The sequence below is a fragment of the Amblyomma mixtum genome, chromosome 3 (genome assembly GCF_055824585.1).
Source record: "Amblyomma mixtum isolate Tamu chromosome 3, ASM5582458v1, whole genome shotgun sequence".
NCBI lineage: Eukaryota > Metazoa > Arthropoda > Arachnida > Ixodida > Ixodidae > Amblyomma > Amblyomma mixtum.
This window is the reverse complement of record NC_143014.1, coordinates 217,024,818-217,051,844: the sequence shown is the minus strand read 5'-3', so window position 1 is coordinate 217,051,844 and position 27,027 is coordinate 217,024,818. Positions and strand designations below refer to the sequence as shown.

Below are 27,027 nucleotides of genomic sequence, written 5' to 3'. Positions count from 1 at the left end.
CCTCCTCCGATCCACGTGTAGCGCAGTTCGGTAGAAGCGCCGCTTTCAGAATCTCCGGCAAAGGGGCTTTTGTTCACGGCGACGCAGTCTCCCGAGGCGCCCCCACACCAGCGTTCTTTGCGTCTTCTGTGAAAACCAGCGCCTTTGGTCAACGCAGCCCGATGGCGCCTGCCTGGCTCGCCTGTCACCTCTGGCTGGGCCTCAAATCACAACAGCGCCCATGTACTGTGCGTGTCAGTGCATGGTAAAGAGACCCGTGGTCGACATTACCCGGAACTCTGTACTACTCCATCCCTCATAGCCTGAGTCGTTTTGGGGCTCTGAACCCCATAAAAACACAAAAACAAATTTTCCGACCGGAGTGGCGAGTGTCCCTTCCCCTCGGAAGTTGCGCGGCGTTCCTTTCACCCCCAAAGTGCGCATTCGGGGATACTGCGGCAAGTAAGCCCTCGCACGTGTGCGCGCCTCTGTGTTTGTGCTTGGGTGTTTTTAGTGGCCGGTTGTCAGCGAAGCTGAGAACAACCAAGACAGCGGACGAGAAAACGACGAGCGGCGAGCAGTGTGTGTGGGGTTGCTCGACTGTGCGGATGCGCAAGCAAGATGGAGCGAGGTGTATGAAGCTGCGAGCGTGCATTTATCTTGTAAATAAGTTTTCGTTGTATATATAGTCATCTTTTGTTTTCGACGTACGCGTTCAACAGTTTTTCCAATCAATGTGTATGATGAGTGTGCACCGAGAGCGTGTAATGAAGCACAGAAGTGAATTTATCACACGTGTAATTACGCAATTCGCCCAGAAAAATCCGAGGCGCCTACAGTTGCTGTTCAAGGAAGACTGACTGAGTGACTGTAGTTGCGTGTTTGCGAACATATTGTGCTGTGTGCTGGTCATCAATCCGGGTGAGTCGAGAACCCGTATGCAGGAAGACTGAGCACTCTTCTCCACGAAGTGATATAGCATCTTTTTGCATTTTTTATTAATTTTAGTTGTTTCTTCGTTGATAAACTCCAATGTACCTCTCCTAGCCGCGCTTTAATTTGCTGTTTGTAATTTTTCTTTCATGTGTGCATTTTGTTTAATTTTTATTTATATATAAATAAATAAATTTACTCCGCAAATAGCGCCTTTTTGCTACGAACATACCCCCCCCCCCCCCCCCCCCCCCCCGGGGCACCAACGGGGGCCCCCCCTGCAAAAAATTCTGCGGACGCCCTTGGACATGTCGCACGGTGAAAGCATGTGTTGCCCCCATCAACTCTTAAATTACCAGAAAAGCTGCATGGAGAAGACATTCGCAACTGTTTTTCAATGTACCTCAACTTCTTTGTCACTCCAGGAAAGAGTCGGAAAAAAACTGCCTGCGTATTCCTAGTCATTCAGCGTCGAAGCGCGCCAACAAAGCTGGTGCAGCGGCTCAAAGAGCAGGCAGTGCCGGCCGGGCGAGCGCCGCTCGATACAGTAACTCTAGATGCTTAGGCTAAGACCGCCACCTCGCGGCGTTTTAGGGAACTAGCAGCATTACACTCTTCTGCTGGGCGAGGCGCCGAATCAAAGCCTACAACGCAACACACGCGGAGGAGATTGCCATTGCTCTGGCTCTCACGAATCCCAAGTCAAATCACATCATCACCGACTCACGAGGGGCCTGTCGGAACCACGAGTTGGGCTGGGCTCCCCCGCATGCCTGGCGCATACTGGAATATAGCTGTCGATGCGAAGATCCAACTCCACGCAACCTGATTTGGGCCCCCGGTCACCAGGGGCTCCAGGGAAACGAACAGGCCGATCAGGCCGCCCGCGCACTCTCTCCCCGGGCTATCTACCTGTCCTTGGAAGGGTACTCCCAATCAGACAATCTGGCCCTTACATTCAAACAAATCACCGATTACTACAAGGAGGAGCACCGGCGCTACCCGGCCCCTTGTAAGGGTCTGGATCGCGCTGACGAGCGCCTCCTCATCAAAATTCTTACTAACACTGTACTGTGCCCGGCGGTGCTTAAACATTTCAATACATCCTTTGATGGCGCGTGCCAGTTTCGTGCGGCTCTAGCGCTCGGCGACTTACCGGCCGCATTTCCGATGCACGCGGAATCCAAACGGCGTTCTGAACGCGACCCCCTAAGGAAACATACTTGGGGAGCAGGAGTTCGTCTGCTACGTGCACTTCAATCATGGCGGCCGGCGGGGGCGCACCGCAGCGCCGCGGCGCGGCTGTGCGCCAGTGCATACCACCTATTGCAAGGGGAAAGGCCAATAGGGTCCTACAACAATCACCTTTCTGTAAAAAAACTTAATTTCCCATAAATGTTTTTCACCACCACCACCACCGAATGGGACGGCCGGAGCAGATCGCGGCGGCCACGCGCGGGACAACTTGGTTGTTCTAGCGTTCGTCAGAGGGCGCGACAAGTCGTAAGAGTACTGCCTTTGCAATTTTCAGAACCACAAAAACTGCAGCTACTAATAGTAACATGTGTAATTACAAATTTCAGTTAACAGGCCTGTGAAAAAGGATAGCATAAGTGGCTTAAATTAATCAGAACCGAATCATACTCTTAAAAATGGTAAAATGTGTTAATGTAGAGCTCTTGTCATTGTTACACTTTGATGCTCTCCAGGTCTGACTATATATACTCGAAGAAAGGGCGGGCCTTTGTACCTCGAGTACACATGCTCTATATCAACAGTGGTGATACAGTGTCGATGATGATGTCGATGACGTCAAAGAGCCTCCTCCCGTGTGGCAGGGGTGCAAATTGAATTGTGCGCATCGTCTGCGCCCGAATGACACGCAAGAAGCGTGAGCATTCCACATTTTTTTTTCTCCGTAAGCATGCAGCGCCCCCTACAGTCAGTTAGCAAAAAAAAAAAAACAACATGGCGGTTGTTTACGTACGTTCGAATCGCGGTCGGCGGTTGTTGCGAGTGAAGCATTCGTCGGTGTCTCGTGTTTGTGGCGTGTGTAGTTCTTTAAATTTGCCCCTTTTTTGTTTGTGACCAGTAGACCGCCTATGGAATGCGTGTTAACCTCCCATGCGTCCCTAAAGGTGAGTGACCAGGACGCAAGCCCGCGCCGTCAAGTACTGGCGTCCCTGATCTGGGTGTTTCCAGCTCATTCTGGAAAATATCTGTGCATATAACTCTTGTTATAATCATCACGATGCAGTGTGTAGGCTGTGATATGTCGTCGCATTGACTATCTCATGATGCAAGGGTTGGAGAGCATTGCAGCATGTCGTTTCCAGCCCGCCTTCGATCCTTCAAGACACTGATCTGGACACCAAATGGCGACAGTACCAGTTGACGACTGTTGTGGGTGCGAGGTGGCGTAGATCTGCTAGATCACAGAGAGAAGCAATTGCCGGCGGAATAATCGCAAGACTAACCCACCTGTGGCTTGCAACCACCTCAGTGGACTGAAAAATGCTCGGGACAGAGCGAAGCAATAAAGCTGCACGGTGTGAACGCTAGATACTTTGCTTACGTCTCATGTAGCACCTATCTGAATTGAGTATACTGGAATGCTTTGGAAATGTGTACTTCTGCTTTTGGGGCCCAGTCGTCCTTCATGGCGCAGAAAGAGTGCACTGAACGCATGTGCATACGCCGGGCGGCGCACATTAAAAATAAAATTGTTTCCATGTTCACTGCATCTTTTTAAAGGCGCATGAGTTCTAAGGTAATCCTCTGAGTTCACGTTCTGTTGGAATAGTCATATTTGGTCTGTGCAATCAATGACTCTGTGCCCACATGCTGTCAAAAAGCAAGATTTTTGTCAGCCAGAGATGATGTGCTGGCATGCATAAATTAATATATAGCATCGTAACAGTGTGACACTGAACACTTTATTAAGATGTAATAGCAAGTAATTTCGATGTTTGTGTAAGCCAGTGTATTTGCCTTCATTGAAAAAGATATTCAAGAAAGTGTTTGGGTGTTCGTATGAGGCGGGACAGAACTTGTGTGCGCCGCCGCGGTGGCTCAGTGGTTATGGTGCTCGGCTGCTGACCCAAAAGACGCGGGTTCGATCCCGGACGCGGCGGCTAGAATTTCTTTGGAGGAGAAATTCTAGAGGCCTGTGTGTACTGTGCGATGTCAGTGCACGTTAAAGAACCCCAGGTGGTCAAAATTTCCGGAGCCCTTCACTACGGCGTCTCTCATAACCTGAGTCGCTTTGGGACGTTAAACCCCATAAACCAAACCAGAACTTGTGTGCGAAGTATGTGATAGCCAAGTGCTCAGGGCGAAATGTCACCTATCACTGCCTCTCGCCGGTGCAGGTGGCTCTCTGGAATTCTTTACTTCAGCATACTGCAAAACTAAAATATGTGAAGAGCTGCGCTCAAATTTTCCGTTACCGACTGTAGTTATTGGCTGCCGATTTTTTTTTGCACATGGCTTACTGCTGATACAATAACACACATGGCTCAGTCTGTGCATTGTACTGTGTGCTACTTACTGCATGCAATGTGCAATGCTTCAAAAGCAAGGGTTTGGGCAAGTTGTTTGTTCTAGTTAAGGTTGGTCACCAAGCAGAAAGGGACGACACGGGAACCAGACACACAGCACCGACTATCGAGATTTCTGACAGTGCTGTGTGTCCGGTTCTCATGTTCGTGCTGTCTTTATTTCTTTGCAATGTGACCAACCTTAGCTTCAAAAGTAGTCTTTGCACTATGTATAGGGAGGGTGCACATGCACTGCTGATTGCAACCAGCCACATTGACATGCTGCACAGAGGGGGCCTGGTAATACTCATGTATGTGTACAGCACCTGGTGCTAACTGCTCGCTAATCTGCACATTTAAATTTACGCGCCAAATTTACTTCCTTGTGATGCAGTGTGTGCACACCAAAAAATGATCTCGCATTTTGCATGGTGCTGCGAGTACTCTTCTCCTTAACATGTAACAAACTCTAGCTGTCTTTCAAAAATATCATTTTAGTGCATGAGCATCAGAACCCCCATGTTGGAATAATCCGTCCGTCTGAAGCCTCAGGTGACAGAGTGGAGGGAGTGAAATCCACCTTCACGAAATTGCAGGGAAGAGGGAAGGAGAGAGGGCGGGAGGAGACTGTTGGCAAGCGGTTGCAAATCAGAGTCGAGGGGTGGAGAGAATGGATGTGTCACTGATTGATGGATTTCATTGGGTGAGTGGAGTGAGGGTGTCACGTAGTGATTGATGGGACCCATTTGTACAGTCTGACCCTGTCAGCGGCTGCTCGGTCCAGCAGGAACATAATGCTAACTTTGGCTTATGAGGCTTAATATCCTAAAGCGACTAAGGCTATGAGGGACGCCATAGTGAAGGGATCCAGTAATTTCGACCAGCAGTGGTCTTTAACGTGCACTGACATTGCACAGCACCTTGGCCTGTAGCATGTCACCATCGAAATACAACTGCGGCAGCTGGGATCAAACCAGCGTCTAATGGAATTTGTTTAATTTTGTCATTACACTCACAGTAAGATTAGTCTTTGCCAAGTACAAGTTGTATTTAACATCAAGAGTCCAAGGAAGGGCAGCTTTCCGAAGCCACAGCTGGGCTTGTAGGGCGTATATATGGCAGCGTATATATGCCTGCAAATGTTTAAATCAAGAATAGTATCTGCTAGCTTAATAAAGATATATCATTTATGAAATGACCGTCCAACTTCTCAGAAGTACCAAATCCGTGGAGAAATACAAATTGCAGATTGCCAATATGCCTAGGAAAAGATATTTTGGCAGCCAAAAAAGGATTAGGAGCACTTTATAATTAATTGCGCGAGGATTGTGGAAAGATGGGTCACACCCAATAGTGCAAAACATGAACCCTTAGAAAAGATGCGAAGTTGTGGCGCCTATGCACTCATATGCTGTGCATAATGGGCTGCCTTGCATTACCATAACCTGTCCAGGTAGACTGCCACAAGTCAATAAAAATCTCCGATATATACAACCGCAGTTTTCAGTTGGGTAGACATTTTATTTGCGACATTCCTAATCTAGCTGGCAGGCTATCACGAGCTCGAGGTGAATGTGATGTGCAGGATGAAACGGATGCCATATCTGGATACTGGAGTAAATGTGATGTGATGAGCCTTGGGAGCATTCCTGTTCACATGGCGCCAGACAGTCTTGCGGCCACATAATACGGCTGACAGTGCTTCATTCTGTAACCTGTCATATCACAGTTACTTGCATAACGGATGCAGTTTCTTGTGGGAAAAAAATTGGAATGGTAATTTTGGTGCATTTATTACATGGTGTAAAACTTGGTGTCGTCAATTAAACATTCCCCAGATTTTGATGGCTGATGTAGGGAAAGCATTTATTATGAAAATGCATCCATTATTTAAGTAAATATGGTGCATGAAAACCTGGAATGGAAACAGAAATAAGCATCTGCAGGATTGAAACAAATTCCTAACAACCTTGCCACAGCACCATACCCATGACTTCCAAGCCACATTTTAGCCCCTAGCCTTTCACTCTACACTGTCCTTAATCTGTTCATTCCCAATGGGCCAGACTTGAGGCCGTACGGCACTCAGGTATCCGTATCTGCCTACATGGACATGCCACGTTGTCTGCTACACAGCTTTTTAAACACTTGTAGCAACAGTGTCAGTTTTCTCAGAAGCATGAAACTTTGTTACGATTAGTTTTATGACGCACCCAGCACATTAACAGGCATTGCAACGAAATTATAATTTCGTTGCAGTTGGCCTTTGAAGCATTTTTCATTAATGAGTAAAAAGGAAATGACATTAACTGGCCAATATATGTTTCATCTAAGCTGCCTTCTCAACAAATAGGGGCATTTTAGAATTTATAGGCAACAAAGTTAGCACAGTGTTCTCATCACACAACAGAAGGCTCATTGCTTGGAAGGCTGGTGGGGAGACACTGTGTAAGAGCCGAGCAAGTTCATTTATGAAGTGCTTTATCATGTGAGGGAAGGCTATTCACGGCTGTTTCTACCATGGCAATACAAGTTTGTGTCACACATTGCACCAGCAATGCTCTGAAAAATGAGCAATACTGTTTTTGTGTTGCAGCAGTATTCTCTTTGCAAAATAAGATGAATAGTAGTTTTGCGCTGCAGCTTTCAGTGTGCAAGATGACAGCTACGGCTTAGCCTTTTGTCAAGAATACTTCTTCTCACATGCATTGCAGAACTGTAGGACCACACATTGTCAACTGTCCTTAAAGGGCGGTGCACTGGGACAGCACGACGCAACGAAGAGGAATGCAGCATGGAGTGCATATGGAATATGATGGCGTACCTTCCTCTCGACTCAAGAGAACTTCTTGCTGGGCTAGTTGGTAATTCATTGTAAAGTAAAGGCGCCAAAGACCACACACACACAAGACAAGAGAACGGAACAGAGCGCCACTCACAACTAGTTTATTTTGCAGACCACAGATACATATGTACACAAGGCCAGTGCCTGCGCAAGGAACAAAATTACGCATCAGTGTGATAACGAATGCTCAAAAAACTTTTTTTCCGCCTGATAGAGTGATACAGAAGTTCAGGGAACATGAACGAACCGTAGAACAAAATAAAGAGGGCCCAAATTTGCCGAAACATATCAGATCCTGCCCTCCACGCTCTTGTGAGACATGCTTTTCATCCGTGCGGATCCTTGCTAGAAGCAGCAATATCAAAGCCAGAGAACTGATTGAAGCATTCTATATCAGCAAGAAAGGCAGTGCGTGTGTTAGCGAAACTTCTGTATCTCTCTATCAGGCGGAAAAAAAGTTTTTTGAGCCTTGCGCAGGCGCTGGCTAAGTGTATATATGTATCTGGGTTCTGCAAAATAAGCCAGTTGTGAGTGGCGCTCTGTCCCGTTCTCTTGTCTTGTGTGTGTGTGTGTTTTTTGGCGCCTTTACTTTCTCATGACCATGCAGGCTTCAAGCAAATTAGCAAATGGCACTCCTCTTCCCTGCTGTGTCTTGAGCTTGCTATGCTAAAGCACTTTGTCAAAATAGCCCGCCAACTATCTCATAGCATAATCCTAATCCCTCACCTGAAATCTGCCATCTTCAGCTGACAGGGCCTACAAACGCCAGCACAGTCAGATGCTACTCTCTGCATTCGTTATTTTCCCTGATCTGCAAAAAAACAAACCGGTACACAAGCAAGGCAAGCACACAAAACTTGTAAAAAAGCTGTATTTTCTCTAGTCAAGGACAAGCGAGCACCTGTCCCTGTGACCAGTGTGGTTCAGCCTAAAATTTGCAAAGCTAGTGCAGTGTAAAAGTTTAGTTCTTTACATGAAGTTCTGCACCCAATTCTGCTCTGCGCACAAAGATACAGCAAGCTTCCTACTATGCAAGCTTGACAAGGAATATGTATTGCTGAAATGTATCAACAATGCCTAGGATTAGAATGGTTAGTGGAGGTGCTGGCTTTCCTCAACCTCAACCCAAATGTTACCATGGCTCAAGACAGCAGCCTGCAAGCCCATAGCATTAATTGGAGTTGTACTCAGGATCACTGATGTTGCCACTACTTGCACAATAAGGTAGGCTCACTATAATTCAGGGCACCATGGTTCTCGGGTTAATCTACTGGTTAATCAGCATTTGGAAAGTAGACCCAGCTTTCACTTTCAGCATTTCAGTTCTTTCTGCTGATATTTTTGGTGGGGAGCCTTGCTGAATGCTCTGCATAATATGTTGAGCACTGGCCTATTAAGAAGCCTTCATCATCAATTATAGCATAGTCTTGGCTGCCATCTTTGGAAGGACAGTTGGAGCAGCTGGCCTGGCTGCTCTGCATCTGGCACGAGTGTAGCTCCATTATAGCAACAGCATGCATGTGCTTGCACATGTGCACATGCGTTGCATGGTCAACACGTGCATGTGTACATGTTGTGGCAAGCCTCGCACTGCTTACCATGAAGCTCGCAGCCACTGCACGATTTGCTAGTCCTTTGCTATGTGTGCTTGAAGTTCACCAAACTTTGTGGCTTTACATACCACTGGCCATCTCCCACTCTCTCAGTACTGGACTAAGAAAGCTCAATCCTCACTTTATGCTTCCTAAATAGGGCAGATTTGCAGTGGTCTGCTCCTCCTTTCACACCTGCTGTAAAGCTTTTCGGATGTGAAATTGAAGAGTACTTTGATCAATGTATCCAATCACCCATTTACCTTGCCACCAAAGTGAGAGTACTTCAGTGCCTTGTGCATTGACTCCAATTGATTATTTGTTGTTAATCCAATGTACTGCCGATAGCAGTAAGCCCACTGACATGCCCTCTTTGCGTATGTTTTCTCAAAATTTCTGACGAAGCCATCCAGCTCTTCGTGCTCCTTTGGAGAAAGGCGATTAAGATTAAGCTGCCGCTCTTTGGAGTGGATACCAAGCAGTGCAGGGAACAACTGTTGAGACTCAGCCTCATCTGTCCACTTCATCAGGGTGTGCAGCATGTCCCTTATTGTACTCCTGCAGTCCTTGTTTGTGACTATTCAGGCGCGTGCTCCAGTTGTGTAGCACATGCCAGCTGCAAAGCAGTTGACTCTTCAAGGGACCCATCACCTGCTCCCATGCATTGCCATAAACAGGGGCATCATCAGACATAAATGCCTGACACTCTATTGTGTTTTTTCTTTGATGGCCTCGAAAAACCGCACCACGGTGCCTATGTTCACCCTTTTTGAAGTCAAGTAGGCACGCGGGATACCAGAGCCATCTTGAGAAATTGTGAGCAGGGTTGTCAGTTGGAATTAGTACTTTTTGTGCCATGGGTGGAGTCAATGCACAGTTTCGCTGCCCCCAATTTATAAAGGAGCTCTCGTTGTGGGAACGTATTAATGCTAGCTCAAAGTCACCATCATGACTGTTGGGGTCACCCTTCTTCCTTTAATACAACAGTGGCGACTCATTTTCTGCCCTCATTTCTTCGACCCATAATTCAACACTCTTAAAATCGTCTGGATCTCTCTGCACTGTTTTGCCAATCCTAAACTTATCTGCAATGTTACGGATGTCCTTAGTGGTCACAAGTTGCATCTGTGGGCTTGATCCACTTGTACCTGCTCGGATGTTGTGCACAATGGTTTTTGCTGGCACTCCTTCTGCTAACCAGCCTGAAAATTGTGCAGAAAAAAACTGTTAACATCTCTGGTTCATCTGCCTACAGCCATGTAATAAAGTGACAAATACTTCTGGTCGGATTCCTTCGTCTTCAACTTTGTTCCTTTTCACAGGTGACACACAATTCATCTACTTTCATATCTACTTTCATTTCACTTTTGTGGCACTTCAAAGCACACGACAAAATGGTTGTTTCAAAGCCAGATGGACTTTATTTTTATCACCTTGAGTGTTTAAACTTGCATACTGCAATGCAAAACAGGGAAGTTATATGCAGCGTGTTATAGAATATGACAGCACTGAAAATGTGGACAAGAAAAGAATAACCACATGTGCTTCTCATCCTGTCGCCTTTCATTCTGCATATTCAAAAAATGCACCGATGCGCCTGACAGCAACCTTAAACGGAGTAGAGACACCAAATTTTTTAACGCAATTTTTGCTTGTTTGGACTTGTGCACAAGACAATAGTGTGCACGAGTCACAATGTAGAATTCACTTACGCCAGGTGAATAATTTCTAAGTGAATATTTTTCTCAAGCTGTTTCATTTTCAACACCTGAATGACTGCTGCTAAGTCAGAGACAATTGGAGGGCATGCCAGTCATACATAAACTGAAATGTAAGTGCTGCTTGTTCTTTTTTTGTGATTTCAACTCTTGTGCTGGCTTGTGTTTTATATTAGAGGTTTTTGAGGAAAGAAAATGGTGCAGTAACTGCCTCGCTTTCTCCACGGACACCTCAACCATGTCATGAAGGAAAGAAGCAAGAAAGAAAGAGGTGCTGTAGTGGAGGGCTCCGGAATAATTTCGACCACCTGGGGATCTTTAGGCACTGACACTGCACAGCACGTGGGCACCTCTTACATTTTGCCTCCATCGAAACTCGGCTGCTGCAGCCGGTGTCTAACCCGAGTACTCCGGCTCATAGCTGAACACTCAAACCATAGCCGTTCCTGCGAGCATTACTGATGAAGTGCCAAAACACCCAAATAATTCGAATTAATGAACGTTCACTGCAGACGAACCTGTCTTATGAGAAAAAACATGCACCTTATACAACCATTAGACTGGTGGCGTTGCTTTTATCAGCAACAAAATACCTACGCTTTTGACAGGCAGCCCAAAAAAGAGGCTAGCATCGAGTGCGATTGTCATTCAAGACCCATTTCATGGAGCTCGAGCCGACTTCTTACGGATGAAGTTCAACGTCAGCCGATTGAGTGACAGACCTAGGATAGTCAATGAAACCAGCAGAAAAACAAAAGAACAGACATTGGAGTAGTTCAGTGCTAGATGGCATTCCTAATTATGTTCAGTTCGAAAGACTGGACCCCTTCCACAAAGCATCTCTAAACTAAACGGCATGAAGTTCGTACAGACTGTGCTGTGCCTGCAATGTGCCGTGGATCAATTGTTTCTCACCCTTCCATGCGACCAAGTATGCTCAAGTGAATTGCACTACAGTCAGATACAACTCAAGAACGAAGTGGCAGATGGCCCTCAAAGAAGACCCTCCAGTCAATGGTGTCAGCTGATTTTCATCAGTTAATCCCCTTTCATCTGCCACATCATGAGAATTGGTCGACGCCATTGGATGGCAGGCTTCCTTTGAGGGGCATTGGCCGCTTGGTCCTTAAGCTGACAGTGGCGAGAGCACTATTAATATTTTTTTTATAGCAAAATCCGATAGTTCGGCATGTAATGGCTTTGTTGCCACTTGGCCGGCAGCGAAAAATGCATTTATTTCTAAGAAATTTCGATTCGAAGTTGAAAAAGTTTTTCCCGCCGCTCTGATTCAAACTTGGGATTCTCCTATGACGACAGAGGACTAAGTGACGTGAAATATGACGTGACGCAGACTCCGTGATTTCGGGTGGCCAGCAGTGCGGCCTAGCAGCAGCCGAAAAGAAAGCTACCGCCGGCCGCACGTTGAAGGCATCTATCGGCTATTGCGGCCGTCGCCACAGTCGCTTCGCTTACGTTTGCACCGGCGTTTTGCCAGCGTTACGATGGATCTCGTTCTCGAAGTCGTCAACGAAGTTCTCGCAAATAGACACCTTTAGCATACCGTGTACCTTGTTACCGCTAGCGGAATACCGGGAGCCCGCCTAACGCCGGTGAGCAGGCGCTGATTGGTCCCGATGCTTCAGGCGCGCGCGTAGCTGCCGGGCACGTGGCGCCATCTGGCGACGTCAAGGAGATTTGCTCATGCATTGGGTGAACCTCAGTGATTTGTGCTTCTCGTGTCCTAGCGTTGCTAGAACCAACACTGTTTAGTCCTATGACGTCATGACGCTTGTACTTGCGAGTTTGGCCTGTGGCGGCGATACCTGTATTTTGTTTCTTGCTCTTTTCTACGTTACAAGAGCTTTGTTGACAGTATGAGTGGCGTTTTTGTAATCAGGAGCTGGTATTCTGTCGATACAAGCCAACTTCAATTTCACCTCAGTGTCCCTTTAAGCTGTGCCCTACTATAACTTCTTCCGCCCCCTCGTTTTGTGGGACATGCCTTCTCCCACTTTACAATAGGCATTTTCCTGTCGTCCCACCTCTTTTGTGCCATAGATGCATCGCAGGAGAATAAAAATTATTGAAATGATCACTCGAGTTCAATGAACAATATCTTCCCCCTAAAATACATTTCTATTGCACTTTCGTCTCCCATTTATGAAGGGTTGGTAGAGTGTAGCTTCTAAACGTTATCACATTCCAGTACAGTCAACACAGCATGCACAAATGCTTTGTACAAGAGGAGTGGCTAACCTGCAAGCACTCTGGCATCATCCTGGGTCAGCCTTTGCTGGCAGGCCTCATCGAAGTGTCCGTAGTGTTTCTTTTGAAACACTACATATACCTTGCCGTCTCTCTCCATGACCTCTAGAGTAGCAAAGCAGTGTTTGCAGATTTTGCAGCTTCCTTGCCCCTTTTCCTGCCTTTGGCGCTGTTCTATAGGAAGCTCTTCATACGAGCCGGAACGGTGGCAGTGCAGGTAACGTTTAAAAACCCTTGGTGCACATTCCTTCTTTCCTGTAGAAGCTACAAAATGGCAGCAAGTTTTGCTTTCTTCTCCGTCTTTCCAGGCGCAAAATTTTGAAACGGAAAAACTGTAAACATAACTAAGCACTCCACATAGTATTAGTTAATTATTAGTGTGAAAGCACTATTCCGAACGGTAAACCCCGAGCGAGATCCTGCGATGTACGTGGGTTCGTGCCAAGAGCATAGCAACGGCGACACAGCAACCACAGCCTCACAGCAGCATTATAACATAGTTATGACACGATGCCAACGTATGATAAGTCCATGACCACTCATGACTAAAAAGAAGTTAAAAAAATTGAGGCGTCAACAAAGGTGTGCTTCATTTTGATAAAAACATGTACACAATGATAGCACATGAATAACGGCATAAGGCATCCTTAGAAAGCTAACAGTAAAGTAACAAGACAAGGCAATGTTCATGAAATTCTGCTTTTGCACGTTTATAGAATTTCGGCAAAACTGCTGTGTCAATTTTTTGTGTATCACACTACTTTCATTTTTTTGAAATGCGAGGCCAAATTAAAGTTTGTACTTTTTACATACACTAATGAAAAATACATGTGCTATGGAGTGGGCACACATGCAATACTCTCGCACTACTACTGGCGCTCTGCCTCTGCTAAGTGCGCATGACAATCAAAGATTTAGCTTCAAATATTTTAGCCTTTTGCCTGCAGTGCAGAACTGCATTTCCCAGCTTTTTTATTGTTAAAAATTTATCAGTCATTCGCTTACTGTTTTTTCCCGCTACTAGCGCAAGGGGAACAATTTTTGGAGAAAATTATTATGTTCAGGTTAAAGATTACACGAACTGTTACGTGGAAGTATTTCAATTTTACTACCCTCTGCAAAAACTCATTCCTGCACCGCAACCTTTTACATGGCCCTGTCCTTTGACCACAAATTCAGGGCAGCGTTGTTGACTTCCAAAGGCAGAACAACGCTGGGCATTCTTCCTACACGCTTCTGCATGTTGCGACTGCCATGGCTTCAGCGCTGCTAAGCCAGTGCATGCCGCGACAATGTTGTGTGTCCTGTCCGCGCGTGCCTGCGTCACATATCAGTTGCGACGGAGATATGAAGTGCAGTTCTGCCGAGACATTGCAGGTGCCTGCAACAAAGCATAAGCAAGGCCTGTAGCAGCGAGTCTGCTGCAAGGACGGGCCGCACGACCAGTTTTTTTCCTGCAGTGGTCACTTTAAATATGAAAGAGAGTGCGCTGCTTGTCACTTTGCTTATGGAGGAGCTAGGACACCAAAAAAAAAAAAAAATTCTGCAGACGCACATAAGACTGCTTACCAGCGAGAATGCCAAAGCATTAAAGTGCACAGTCATGCTATGTTGCAGAATGACGAGTCATGAGTGCGAGGCATGACTATGCCACTTTGTACAAACTCTGCACACCTCACTTTACTAATAAAGTGGTGAGTCATGCTACACTTCCGGATGATTACGAGTCAAAACTATGACTACCTAAACTTTGCAAAATGACTATGACAAGTCATGACTTTCAAAGGTTATAGTACGTTACGTTTCACATTTCACTCGAATGCCCGCAAAGGCTACCTCTGCATATCTGTTGCACTAGACTAAGCCCACTGAAATCATTTCATGGTCCCTTTAAAAAAACGTGCATGTCATCGCTAAGTTTTTGTCCACAAAACCACGTGCAAGTTTCCCCTGGAGAGTGTAAGCCCGTAAATAAAAAAAAAACGCACTTTGTGTTAACAAAATTAAAATGCGCGCTCGAAAAGTCAATAAACTGCAACTTTTTTATCGGTAATCTAAGCGCGCGACTGCATCCCGCTTTGACCATTTGTTGCTTTGATTACTGCGTGCGTGCATGCAATAGTATCGACTTCGTTTCTTACTTTTATTAGAGTCGAAGACTAGATTCTCCACTTCTTCCTCGAAGTTGTGGTGCCGTCGCAGGTCACGAAGGGTGACAAAATGCTTCGGACTATGCTATGCTAGGCCGACCGTCATCCGCAATCGGCTGAAACGCGTCAGGGGCATGGCGAGAGCTGCGTGCAAGCACTAATGTCAGGAGGAAACACTGGTTCGTCAGCGCCTGAAGAAGCTAATGCGCTGGTCGACAGTGGAGTACAGAACCTTCCAGATTACATGCGGGCTGTAGACGTCATTCCTTCCGGGAAAGATGAGAACGAATGTGCACTCATAGACTCTTAGGAGGAAAAGCGCAGGTTTGAGGAATTTAGTAAAGGCCCCAGATAACCACTTATGTCCTTTGAAAATCCTAAGAATGCCTAGTGCTGGATATTGTGTACTTCTTATAGACATCCCAATTAGAGCACGGAATGCACCGGAGATGTTCCATAGACCATCAGAAATGCATCGGTACCTCTAGCATAGGATGTGCATTAGATCAAATGGTTGGATATTTGACGCATCCAAGGGATATCCATGATCATATAATGTTCTTCTAATGGATATCCTAATTTGTCCTTGGAACACACTGAAGATATTCTATAGATCACCAAAAGTGCTTTGTTACCCCTAGTAATGGATGTGCACTAGACCTCGCAGTTGGATATTTGTCGCATCCACTGGATGGCCACAAAAGCTACATAGCCAGCGTTGCAGAGCAGCAATCGAGAGCTGCTGAAGCATAATACAGCCCTCTTACAACAATTCAGCAGGTGCTTGCAATCAAGTGTGTGCACTAAAGCAAGGAAGGAAAAATTAATGACTTTTGTAATAGAACTGCACCATTTTAAAAAACAATGACAAGTTACTTAGCATCAGTGTTTTTTATTTAGAATATATGCATGAGAAAAATTATAACAAATAAATCTAGCACAGGGTGGTAAAAATTGTGGGTTTCTACGTGGACACAGGCCACCACCCACCGCGGGTTCGAGCTTCGCGCGAGCCAAGGGCCCCGATCAGCCGTCACCACACACACACTGGGACACCGATGCGGTGCACTCAACCTCCGCTGGGAGGAGAGCGATTCGCCGCAAAGAAATAGGCCTCCAAGTTCACAAAGGAGACGTTTATTCACGTCGTCCTTCAGCAGTACACACACACTCAATCGTCACCCCGTCCCGGGGGCGCGCGAGGAGCAAGGCTCCGCTGCGCGCACGAAGCGACTCGAGCAATATGCGCCGCTAGCACGCCGCTGCAGGAGAATGTCCCCGCGGCAGTGCTGTGATCTCTCTCTCGTGTCGACCGTTGGGCCGGTTGCGAGAGAGAGTGGGCAATCAACGCAAGGTACGCCTGTCTGAGGTCGCTGGACCCCGCTGGACAGGCTCGAGCCGCTGCAGGTCAGAGGACACGTGCGGGCGAGCTCGAGTAAGCACTGGTCCGAGCGGCAAAGGCCGGCAGGGACAAACAGTAACGTACGCTACCTTTCGCTGTCTCGGAGGGATCTCTCTCTCTGGGCCCCGCTCGGACGGTCGCGCGGCCGCCCAAAACGGGTCCCGAATTCCCGCCAAAAGGCGCCAATGGCAAAGGCCCTTGGGGAGCCGGGGCGGAGCTGTGGCTAAATGACAGTGATTAGTCACCCAGCCGCCACTCCACCCCCTGAGGCGGGAGCAAGGGAAAGAGGAGAAACAACGCGGGTGGCCGGCAGCCGCGCAAAGGCGACGGCGGAAAGCCTGGATTCCCACAAAATGTCATAATAAAGAAAATGAGAATATGCTGTGACTCTTTTTTGCTGTGTGTGCCTAGTCTTCCTAGTTCGAACGACTCAGTTTGCAAGGAAATGCATCGACGTATGCGCTAGCAGTTTGGGCTATACGCAAGAATTAAAATTCCGGTTTGCAGAAAATAACCAGTACCACAGTATTCGTTACAACTTAATAACGAAGTGGCAGATGACCCTTTTATAGCACAGTAGCACTATAAGCCACGTCACATTCCTGCATATTCAGCCACATGAATATGTGCATGTTTTGCCGAAGCCGATAATTAAGGAGTAGATAAGTTTAGGAAACGAAAAGTGTGCGTGAGCGCCGAGATCGAAGGCGTAGCACGTACGTGAGTGTAATCTGCATGCGTCTCGCGCTCTGCTCAAGTAGCTCAAGGTCAACAGATCACAGAACCGCCACTACGTCTTGGTTACATCACAAACGATGGCAATGTTTCGCATTATCAATCTTTTGTATTATCGCTAAAAAGCTCTGAGTAATCGCCGATAGAAGAAAACTTTAATAAATTCATTCCATGGCGCACATCTTAGGATTCAGGCTTTTCTTGCATGTTCGAATGTGGCACTAAAACCGCCGAAGATATATAGCGCGTCCAATGTCCGCGTTTGGTGGACATTAACATACTTTGCACATATATTGTTCACGCTTGGTGGACATGCACGAGATCATATATTAGGCATCTAGTGTCCATGCTTCGTGGACGTGCTCTAGACTTAAAAAATAATCATATTATTGACGTCCTATAGACGTCTAGCTTGACCAAACGTGCCGGTGGTCCTTATGATGCACATCTAATGGACGTCCCTTTTAGGACATGATGTTTGGATCTTTCCGGTACGTCGAATGGATATTTATGGTTCACTGGGGCGCCAAAGACAGACCTGAGCCAGGTAGCGCACGTGAAACGGCTGACAATCGGAGTGAGATTGTCAGAGAGGAGCAACCTAGGCAACGGAAGCAGCATGCGCTTCCACAGGAGAAAATGAAAGGAAAGCTCAAGATAGAAAGCTGCGACCGGAAAGAAAGTAACAGTCAGTTCAGGAAAGTGAGCTATCACCACAAGGTGATAGACAAACAGGAGAAACAGTGCTGCCGCCGAAAGGAGGGGAAAGGCAAGCACAAGAAAGATAGTTGCCACCGAAAGATGAAAGGCAGGCATAAGAAAGAGTGGTGCCGCCGAAAAGAGAGAAAGGCCAAGCGCGCGGAAACGGGTTGCCACCATTAGGGTCCCTAGAAATACTTGCAAGTATTTCTAGGGACCCTAGCCACCATCGGAAGCACCAGCGTCACCGTCAAAATGACTTCAGTAAAGTCACTCACGTTGTCAGCTCTGAAACTAGCGTCAGAATCGGAGCAAAAGAAATGTGCGATGCATCGCCATCTGACCAAACAGCGAAGCACATAAGTGTGCCGAGGCAGATGGCTGTGGGCAGTAAGATAAAGTGCAAAAAGAAATCGTACAAGCATTCACGCGGGAAAGAGTATCAAGGGAGGAAACCGAGATTCAAGAGAGCGCTGTCCCTGAGGCAAAAAATTAAGGAGCGGGACGAGGGTGAATCTTGCCGCCAGTACACAGAGAGCATGACGCGCAAAAGCAGGTGCTCTCATGCAGGCTCTCACTTTCCGCTGCAGTCACAGGAGAAACCGCGGTCCCACAGAAAGCGGCGCGCGCGCGCAGAGAAAACGCGTGTATGGCATGAAGCGCAATGACAGAGGCAACCAGATAACTAGCAAGAAGAAACAGTCTAAGCGCTCGGCCAAGTACAGGTATCGCGATGGAAAGCCGCGAGTCAAGATAACGCTATTCAGTAGGCGTAAAATCAAAGGGCCGGGATAGATGCGAACCTCACATCGAGCGGAAAGGCAATATGGTGCGCGAGAAATTGAAGACTCATGAAAGGTCTCACTTGCCACCACGAACAAAGAAAAGGAAAGAACGGCCCCACCGGAGGAGTTTCGCACTCTCATTGGAAAGTCGCGACTGGCGCGCAAAGCGTAAGGAACGGGATAGTCTTCAGTAAGAGAAAGCAAATCGTTCTCGTACTGCACCGCCCGTAGAAACTGGAAGGACAAGTACAGAGAGAGAGAGAAAAGCGCAGCTACAGTGAAAGAGGCAGAGACATTAGCTTCCGCAGCAGCGGGTCTGAGCTAAACGCTGACGTAGACGCACTAAGATGTGCGTTCTAAGCAAGGCTACCTTCGACCTCCGCGTGAATTGCGTTTTGTCACTTCGTGAACAATCATCGAGTTCGCCCGTAGATTGGGGCAAAATTGATGTCCTCATTTGCGGCCTCAGCTGAGTGTTTTCCTGCCCAAGGGATCTCAAGGGGCCTAATTTGCATTCATTTCATTCCGTGCGTTACACGCGTTTGACACTTTTTGTTCTAGTTCTGATTTCGAGTTCTGATTTTGAGCGTTCTTGTATCCCACATGTGTGTCTTGTTGTAGAGGGAACAAAAAAGGGGGGGTCAGAAATATAGCCAGCAGAGTTTTGTGACCTTGAAGTCTGGTGTTTTGACGGGTGACAGAGGGCACTTGCTTGTGTTGGGGGTTGCCTGTTGTCGGTCGGTTCTTGGCAATATGCAGAACGATCAGCGACCGGTGCTGAGAAGCAAGCTCTTCAGAAGGACCGAGCGAAGCTGGTCCAGACACCTGGGTGACAAGGCGGCAGAGCAGTGATCCTGGCCTCATGAGCGGGGCCTATTCACGGAAAGGACCCTGGAGCCACCTGCGGCTGAACACCAGACGGGAACTTGGAGCAGCCTGGTGTACTAGCGCGCCCCGCATCCGAGCCACACGGAAGCAGCTCGTCTTCGTGGCGCATTGTCTGGCGGCGGGGGTGCTGTAGTGCAAGAGCACGCATTCAGCTGGCCTCTGGAAACCAGCGCCGTGCGCCCGTCACTGCGCAAAGCAAGCCCGGACTCGCCGACATGTCGCGGCTTGCAACATGAGTCATGATGATGATGATGATGATGTCCTCGGGCTGAATGGCACATACCCACGGCGGGGGATTGGCCAGGGTGCATAGCGGATACAAACGCACTCATGTACAGGGAATGGAGTATAATTAAATCTAAAATTTGGGACACAGAGCTAGAATTTGTACAATACAAAAAATACGGAGAAAGAAAAGTTGTGAATTCACATTCTAGCAGAGGAATCTACCAAATGAAATTATATAATTGTGAATAGAATCGAACACTGGTTTCAGGGCATATCCTGGCTCGCCGGCGCAGACCCTTCATCCTCCTCCTCCTGACTAGCGTCGGCTCGAGACTCATACGACGCTTCGCCGGCAGCCCTTTCCAGGCTGCAAACCTTCAACGGCCGAGCTCCTCGACCATTCGTAACGGTGGCCAGTGGCGTGACCTGATTGGAGCGTTCCAATGGCTGGCTGCCGCAACGGTCACCGGCGGCTATAAAAATTGCCCTACCTGAGCCGGAGCAGACGGATGTGCGGTATCTGTCGTTTCTTCATGTAGCTCCTCTGAATTAAGTCGCAATGTCGTGTGTAAAACTTTCTTACGCCTCGCGGGGAAAAACATGATGCGCATACGCTGGATGTGATTATATAGACATGGACCAATGACGACGTTCATCATACTTCTAATGAGATCAATGAACTTGGTACGTCGAACATACCTTTTAGACACTGCGTCTAATATTCTTGGCGGTGAGAATTATGCGCCTATGACTTTCTCTTGACCTCTTTAGTGCTTTGAAGTCCCAGATCGCACCACCTATGTAAAAACGCAGCGGCCTTGATTTTTTTTTTTCATAGGATGACGTCAATTTAAAGGGCTGTGACGTGCTGCGGTCGACTACCTTTTTCGCAAGGCGAGGTCAGCGGACACAGGACGTAAAAGCAGGCACACAACAGAGCTAAAGCCCGTGCTGTGTGCCTCTTTTGCATCCTGTGTCCATGCTATTCTCTTAACGAGAAGGGATTGTAACATGAACGAGACAAGCGCAAACCAAGCGCAATGCGAACGCAAAAAATCTTGAAACGCCGCGGGACATGGCTTCTGAGATCACCTATCGGCCTTTCGGAGGCCATGCGCGGGACGTGGCCTCCGCGATCGAAGCGCGTTTTTGCTCCGGCCATCCCATTCGCACGGGGAGAGAGCGTAATTTGAGAGAACGGTGTGACCGCTCCTCTCGCCGCACGGTGGCGCGCTTACCCCATGCGCGCTAGAGTCACTGGAAAGTTTTTCCAGTGACTCTAATGCGCGCTAGAGTTACTGTATATGCTACCAAAGGTACCTTTGGTAGCATATACAGTAACTCTAATGCGCGCTTTCCCTGAGGCGGTCGTGCGTAAACGGCGAAAACGCAGTTGTCGCAGGCCTGTGTGCGATGCGCGCTAGAAAATTACCGCACAGGAGCGCCGGCAAAGAACAAGGTAGCTTGCTGGTATAATCTCTTCCTAAATTCGGAAGCAGACTTAGGACCGAGATGAAGCAGATCGTCATAAGAGCGTTTTTCATTTGTGCAGTTGTATATGGCACCAAACATGAATTACTTTACATTTGAGCACAGCGGTCAATTTTATTTGTGACGAAACAGCGCAAAACACGGGGCAAGAGACAAGCGCTGTATAGACAGCGCTTGTCTCTTGTCCCGGTGTTTTGCGCTGTTCCGTCACAAATGAATAACCAACATGCCCAAGCTTCTGTCCTGGTCAATTTTATTTTGCTATCCCCGTAAACGTTAGTTTAGAGCCTTAAATTATATATAGAGATTAGCGTTCTGTCGGTTTTCTTGTGTAGCAATGGTATTTGATTTGAACTTTAATGCATCCAATAAACGTTTGCTTTCGGCGCTTGTAGATATCACTCAATTCCTTTTTCCCTGTCGAATTTTGGGCAGGGCCTTGCACAACAGCCTGCAGTGCATAAGGTTTTTTGGCGCATATAGCCTGAACCGAGGAGCATTTACATTTTTTTTCTCGCGCGCTGCAAGCAAAAAGGAGGACAAATAAAATTATTTGGAAATACATAGGATACGCAATGCTTTATTTACACAGATTAAACCAGATCTATAATGTTTCTCGCATAGCGTTCATCCTAAACACGGAGCACTTTCCTGTGGAGCGGCTTTCTGGCGAGCTGTTTTTGGGGTATATGCTGCCCTGTCTGTGACAGTAGCTCCTACGTTAGATAAGAGTGGCCTCACGAAATTATCGAACACCACAGATACTGTGCTTGCGGCGTGGTCCTCCCTTGCTTTGCAAACAAAAAGTGAGCACTGCCGGATCCTCGAAAGTAATAGCTGCAGCCAGCTGCTGCCGCACGTTGCTTATTTGTATATGCGGCGGGGCAATATAAATAGCCTTCTTAGTGGCCTCCAGAACACTGACGAACTCTGATTTTGGGTAGGTTAATCCCCCCCTTGACTGTAGGCTAATGAGCCAGCAACTGACTAGACCCATATCCGACTGGTGGAGGGCAGGCCAGGAGCTGCACCTTCTTCAAGAGCTCTCGCCACGAACCCTGCTATGTAAGCAATGCTGGCATTTGTGAATCCTGATGGCGGCCGCTGCAGTGAAATAGAAAATGCCCATATAAGTTTCCCGACCATGATCCCGACCTAGACATTCTGCAATGTATTGCAAAAGTTTCAAATCATGGCATTATTGCCACTCAGTTATTATAGACTTAACATAAAGCAAAGTGGTCGCTTTTTTGTTTGCACTTGATGGGTGGAGTAGGTGAACGAGTGGGCACTCACGAGGCATCGCTTTCAAGGATGTGAAGGAAAAACTCAGCGCGATGGCAAGCAATTTAGACGACATGTCGCACGGTGAAAGCATGTGTTGCCCCCATCAACTCTTAAATTACCACAAAAGCTGCATGGAGAAGACATTCGCAACTGTTTTTCAATGTACCTCAACTTCTTTGTCACTCCAGGAAAGAGTCGGAAAAAAACTGCCTGCGTATTCCTAGTCATTCAGCGTCGAAGCGCGCCAACAAAGCCGGTGCAGCGGCTCAAAGAGCAGGCAGTGCCGGCCGGGCGAGCGCCGCACGATACAGTAACTCTAGATGCTTAGGCTAAGACCGCCACCTCGCGGCGTTTTAGGGAACTAGCAGCATTACACTCTTCTGCTGGGCGAGGCGCCGAATCAAAGCCTACAACGCAACACACGCGGAGGAGATTGCCATTGCTCTGGCTCTCACGAATCCCAAGTCAAATCACATCATCACCGACTCACGAGGGGTCTGTCGGAACCACGAGTTGGGCTGGGCTCCCCCGCATGCCTGGCGCATACTGGAATATAGCTGTCGATGCGAAGATCCAACTCCACGCAACCTGATTTGGGCCCCCGGTCACCAGGGGCTCCAGGGAAACGAACAGGCCGATCAGGCCGCCCGCGCACTCTCTCCCCGGGCTATCTCCCTGTCCTTGGAAGGGTACTCCCAATCAGGCAATCTGGCCTTTACATTCAAACAAATCACCGATTACTACAAGGAGGAGCACCGGCGCTACCCGGCCCCTTGTAAGGGTCTGGATCGCGCTGACGAGCGCCTCCTCATCAAAATTCTTACTAACACTGTACTGTGCCCGGCGGTGCTTAAACATTTCAATACATCCTTTGATGGCGCGTGCCAGTTTCGTGCGGCTCTAGCGCTCGGCGACTTACCGGCCGCATTTCCGATGCACGCGGATTCCAAACGGCGTTCTGAACGCGACCCCCTAAGGAAACATACTTGGGGAGCAGGAGTTCGTCTGCTACGTGCACTTCAATCATGGCGGCCGGCGGGGGTAGGGTGCCTCGATGCGCGCGCTCCTCCCGCCGCCAGGCGGGGGCGCACCGCAGCGCCGCGGCGCGGCTGTGCGCCAGTGCATACCACCTATTGCAAGGGGAAAGGCCAATAGGGTCCTACAACAATCACCTTTCTGTAAAAAAACTTAATTTCCCATAAATGTTTTTCACCACCACCACCACCGAATGGGACGGCCGGAGCAGATCGCGGCGGCCACGCGCGGGACAACTTGGTTGTTGTAGCGTTCGTCAGAGGGTGCGACAAGTCGTAAGAGTACTGCCTTTCCAATTTTCAGAACCACAAAAACTGCAGCTACTAATAGTAACATGTGTAATCACAAATTTCAGTTAACAGGCCTGTGAAAAAGAATGGCATATGTGGCTTAAATTAATCAGAACCGAATCATACTCTTAAAAATGGTAAAATGTGTTAATGTAGAGCTCTTGTCATTGTTACACTTTGATGCTCTCCAGGTCTGACTATATATACTCGAAGAAAGGGCGAGCCTTTGTACCTCGAGTACACATGCTCTATATCAACAGTGATGATACAGTGTCGATGATGATGTCGATGACGTCGAAGAGCCTCCTCCCGTGTGGCAGGGGTGCAAATTGAATTGTGCGCATCGTCTGCGCCCGAATGACACGCAAGAAGCGTGAGCATTCCACATTTTTTTTTCTCCGTAAGCATGCAGCGCCCCCTACAGTCAGTTAGCAAAAAAAAAAAACAACATGGCGGTTGTTTACGTACGTTCGAATCGCGGTCGGCGGTTGTTGCGAGTGAAGCATTCGTCGGTGTCTCGTGTTTGTGGCGTGTGTAGTTCTTTAAATTTGCCCCTTTTTTGTTTGTGACCAGTAGACCGCCTATGGAATGCGTGTTAACCTCCCATGCGTCCCTAAAGGTGAGTGACCAGGACGCAAGCCCGCGCCGTCAAGTACTGGCGTCCCTGATCTGGGTGTTTCCAGCTGATTCTGGAAAATATCTGTGGATATAACTCTTGTTATAATCATCACGATGCAGTGTGTGGGCTGTGATATGTCGTCGCATTGACTATCTCATGATGCAAGGGTTGGAGAGCATTGCAGCATGTCGTTTCCAGCCCGCCTTCGATCCTTCAAGACACTGATCTGGACACCAAATGGCGACAGTACCAGTTGACGACTGTTGTGGGTGCGAGGTGGCGTAGATCTGCTAGATCACAGAGAGAAGCAATTGCCGGCGGAATAATCGCAAGACTAACCCACCTGTGGCTTGCAACCACCTCAGTGGACTGAAAAATGCTCGGGACAGAGCGAAGCAATAAAGCTGCACGGTGTGAACGCTAGATACTTTGCTTACGTCTCATGTAGCACCTATCTGAATTGAGTATACTGGAATGCTTTGGAAATGTGTACTTCTGCTTTTGGGGCCCAGTCGTCCTTCATGGCGCAGAAAGAGTGCACTGAACGCATGTGCATACGCCGGGCGGCGCACCTTAAAAATATTGTTTCCATGTTCACTGCATCTTTTTAAAGGCGCATGAGTTCTAAGGTAATCCTCTGAGTTCACGTTCTGTTGGAATAGTCATATTTGGTCTGTGCAATCAATGACTCTGTGCCCACATGCTGTCAAAAAGCAAGATTTTTGTCAGCCAGAGATGATGTGCTGGCATGCATAAATTAATATATAGCATCGTAACAGTGTGACACTGAACACTTTATTAAGATGTAATAGCAAGTAATTTCGATGTTTGTGTAAGCCAGTGTATTTGCCTTCATTGAAAAAGATATTCAAGAAAGTGTTTGGGTGTTCGTATGAGGCGGGACAGAACTTGTGTGCGCCGCCGCGGTGGCTCAGTGGTTATGGTGCTCGGCTGCTGACCCAAAAGACGCGGGTTCGATCCCGGACGCGGCGGCTAGAATTTCTTTGGAGGAGAAATTCTAGAGGCCTGTGTACTGTGCGATGTCAGTGCACGTTAAAGAACCCCAGGTGGTCGAAATTTCCGGAGCCCTTCACTGCGGTGTCTCTCATAACCTGAGTCGCTTTGGGACGTTAAACCCCATAAACCAAACCAGAACTTGTGTGCGAAGTATGTGATAGCCAAGTGCTCAGGGCGAAATGTCACCTATCACTGCCTCTCGCCGGTGCAGGTGGCTCTCTGGAATTCTTTACTTCAGCATACTGCAAAACTAAAATATGTGAAGAGCTGCGCTCAAATTTTCCGTTACCGACTGTAGTTATTGGCTGCCGATTTTTTTTTGCACATGGCTTACTGCTGATACAATAACACACATGGCTCAGTCTGTGCATTGTACTGTGTGCTACTTACTGCATGCAATGTGCAATGCTTCAAAAGCAAGGGTTTGGGCAAGTTGTTTGTTCTAGTTAAGGTTGGTCACCAAGCAGAAAGGGACGACACGGGAACCAGACACACAGCACCGACTATCGAGATTTCTGACAGTGCTGTGTGTCCGGTTCTCATGTTCGTGCTGCCTTTATTTCTTTGCAATGTGACCAACCTTAGCTTCAAAAGCAGTCTTTGCACTATGTATAGGGAGGGTGCACATGCACTGCTGATTGCAACCAGCCACATTGACATGCTGCACAGAGGGGGCCTGGTAATACTCATGTCTGTGTACAGCACCTGGTGCTAACTGCTCGCTAATCTGCACATTTAAATTTACGCGCCAAATTTACTTCCTTGTGATGCAGTGTGTGCACACCAAAAAATGATCTCGCATTTTGCATGGTGCTGCGAGTACTCTTCTCCTTAACATGTAACAAACTCTAGCTGTCTTTCAAAAATATCATTTTAGTGCATCAGCATCAGAACCCCCCATGTTGGAATAATCCGTCCGTCTGAAACCTCAGGTGACAGAGTGGAGGGAGTGAAATCCACCTTCACGAAATTGCAGGGAAGAGGGAAGGAGAGAGGGCGGGAGGAGACTGTTGGCAAGCGGTTGCAAATCAGAGTCGAGGGGTGGAGAGAATGGATGTGTCACTGATTGATGGATTTCATTGGGTGAGTGGAGTGAGGGTGTCACGTAGTGATTGATGGGACCCATTTGTACAGTCTGACCCTGTCAGCGGCTGCTCGGTCCAGCAGGAACATAATGCTAACTTTGGCTTATGAGGCTTAATATCCTAAAGCGACTAAGGCTATGAGGGACGCCATAGTGAAGGGATCCAGTAATTTCGACCAGCAGTGGTCTTTAACGTGCACTGACATTGCACAGCACCTTGGCCTGTAGCATGTCACCATCGAAATACAACTGCGGCAGCTGGGATCAAACCAGCGTCTAATGGAATTTGTTTAATTTTGTCATTACACTCACAGTAAGATTAGTCTTTGCCAAGTACAAGTTGTATTTAACATCAAGAGTCCAAGGAAGGGCAGCTTTCCGAAGCCACAGCTGGGCTTGTAGGGCGTATATATGGCAGCGTATATATGCCTGCAAATGTTTAAATC

At 47.7% G+C, this 27,027-nt stretch overlaps 2 pseudogenes; both read right to left on the bottom strand.

Annotated features, from left to right (window-relative positions):
* Positions 1-5,970: 5,970 nt before the first annotated feature.
* Positions 5,971-16,314, bottom strand: LOC149353675 (uncharacterized; annotated as a pseudogene).
* A 5,167-nt stretch (positions 16,315-21,481) lies between these two features.
* Positions 21,482-23,411, bottom strand: LOC149353674 (uncharacterized; annotated as a pseudogene).
* Positions 23,412-27,027: the final 3,616 nt, after the last annotated feature.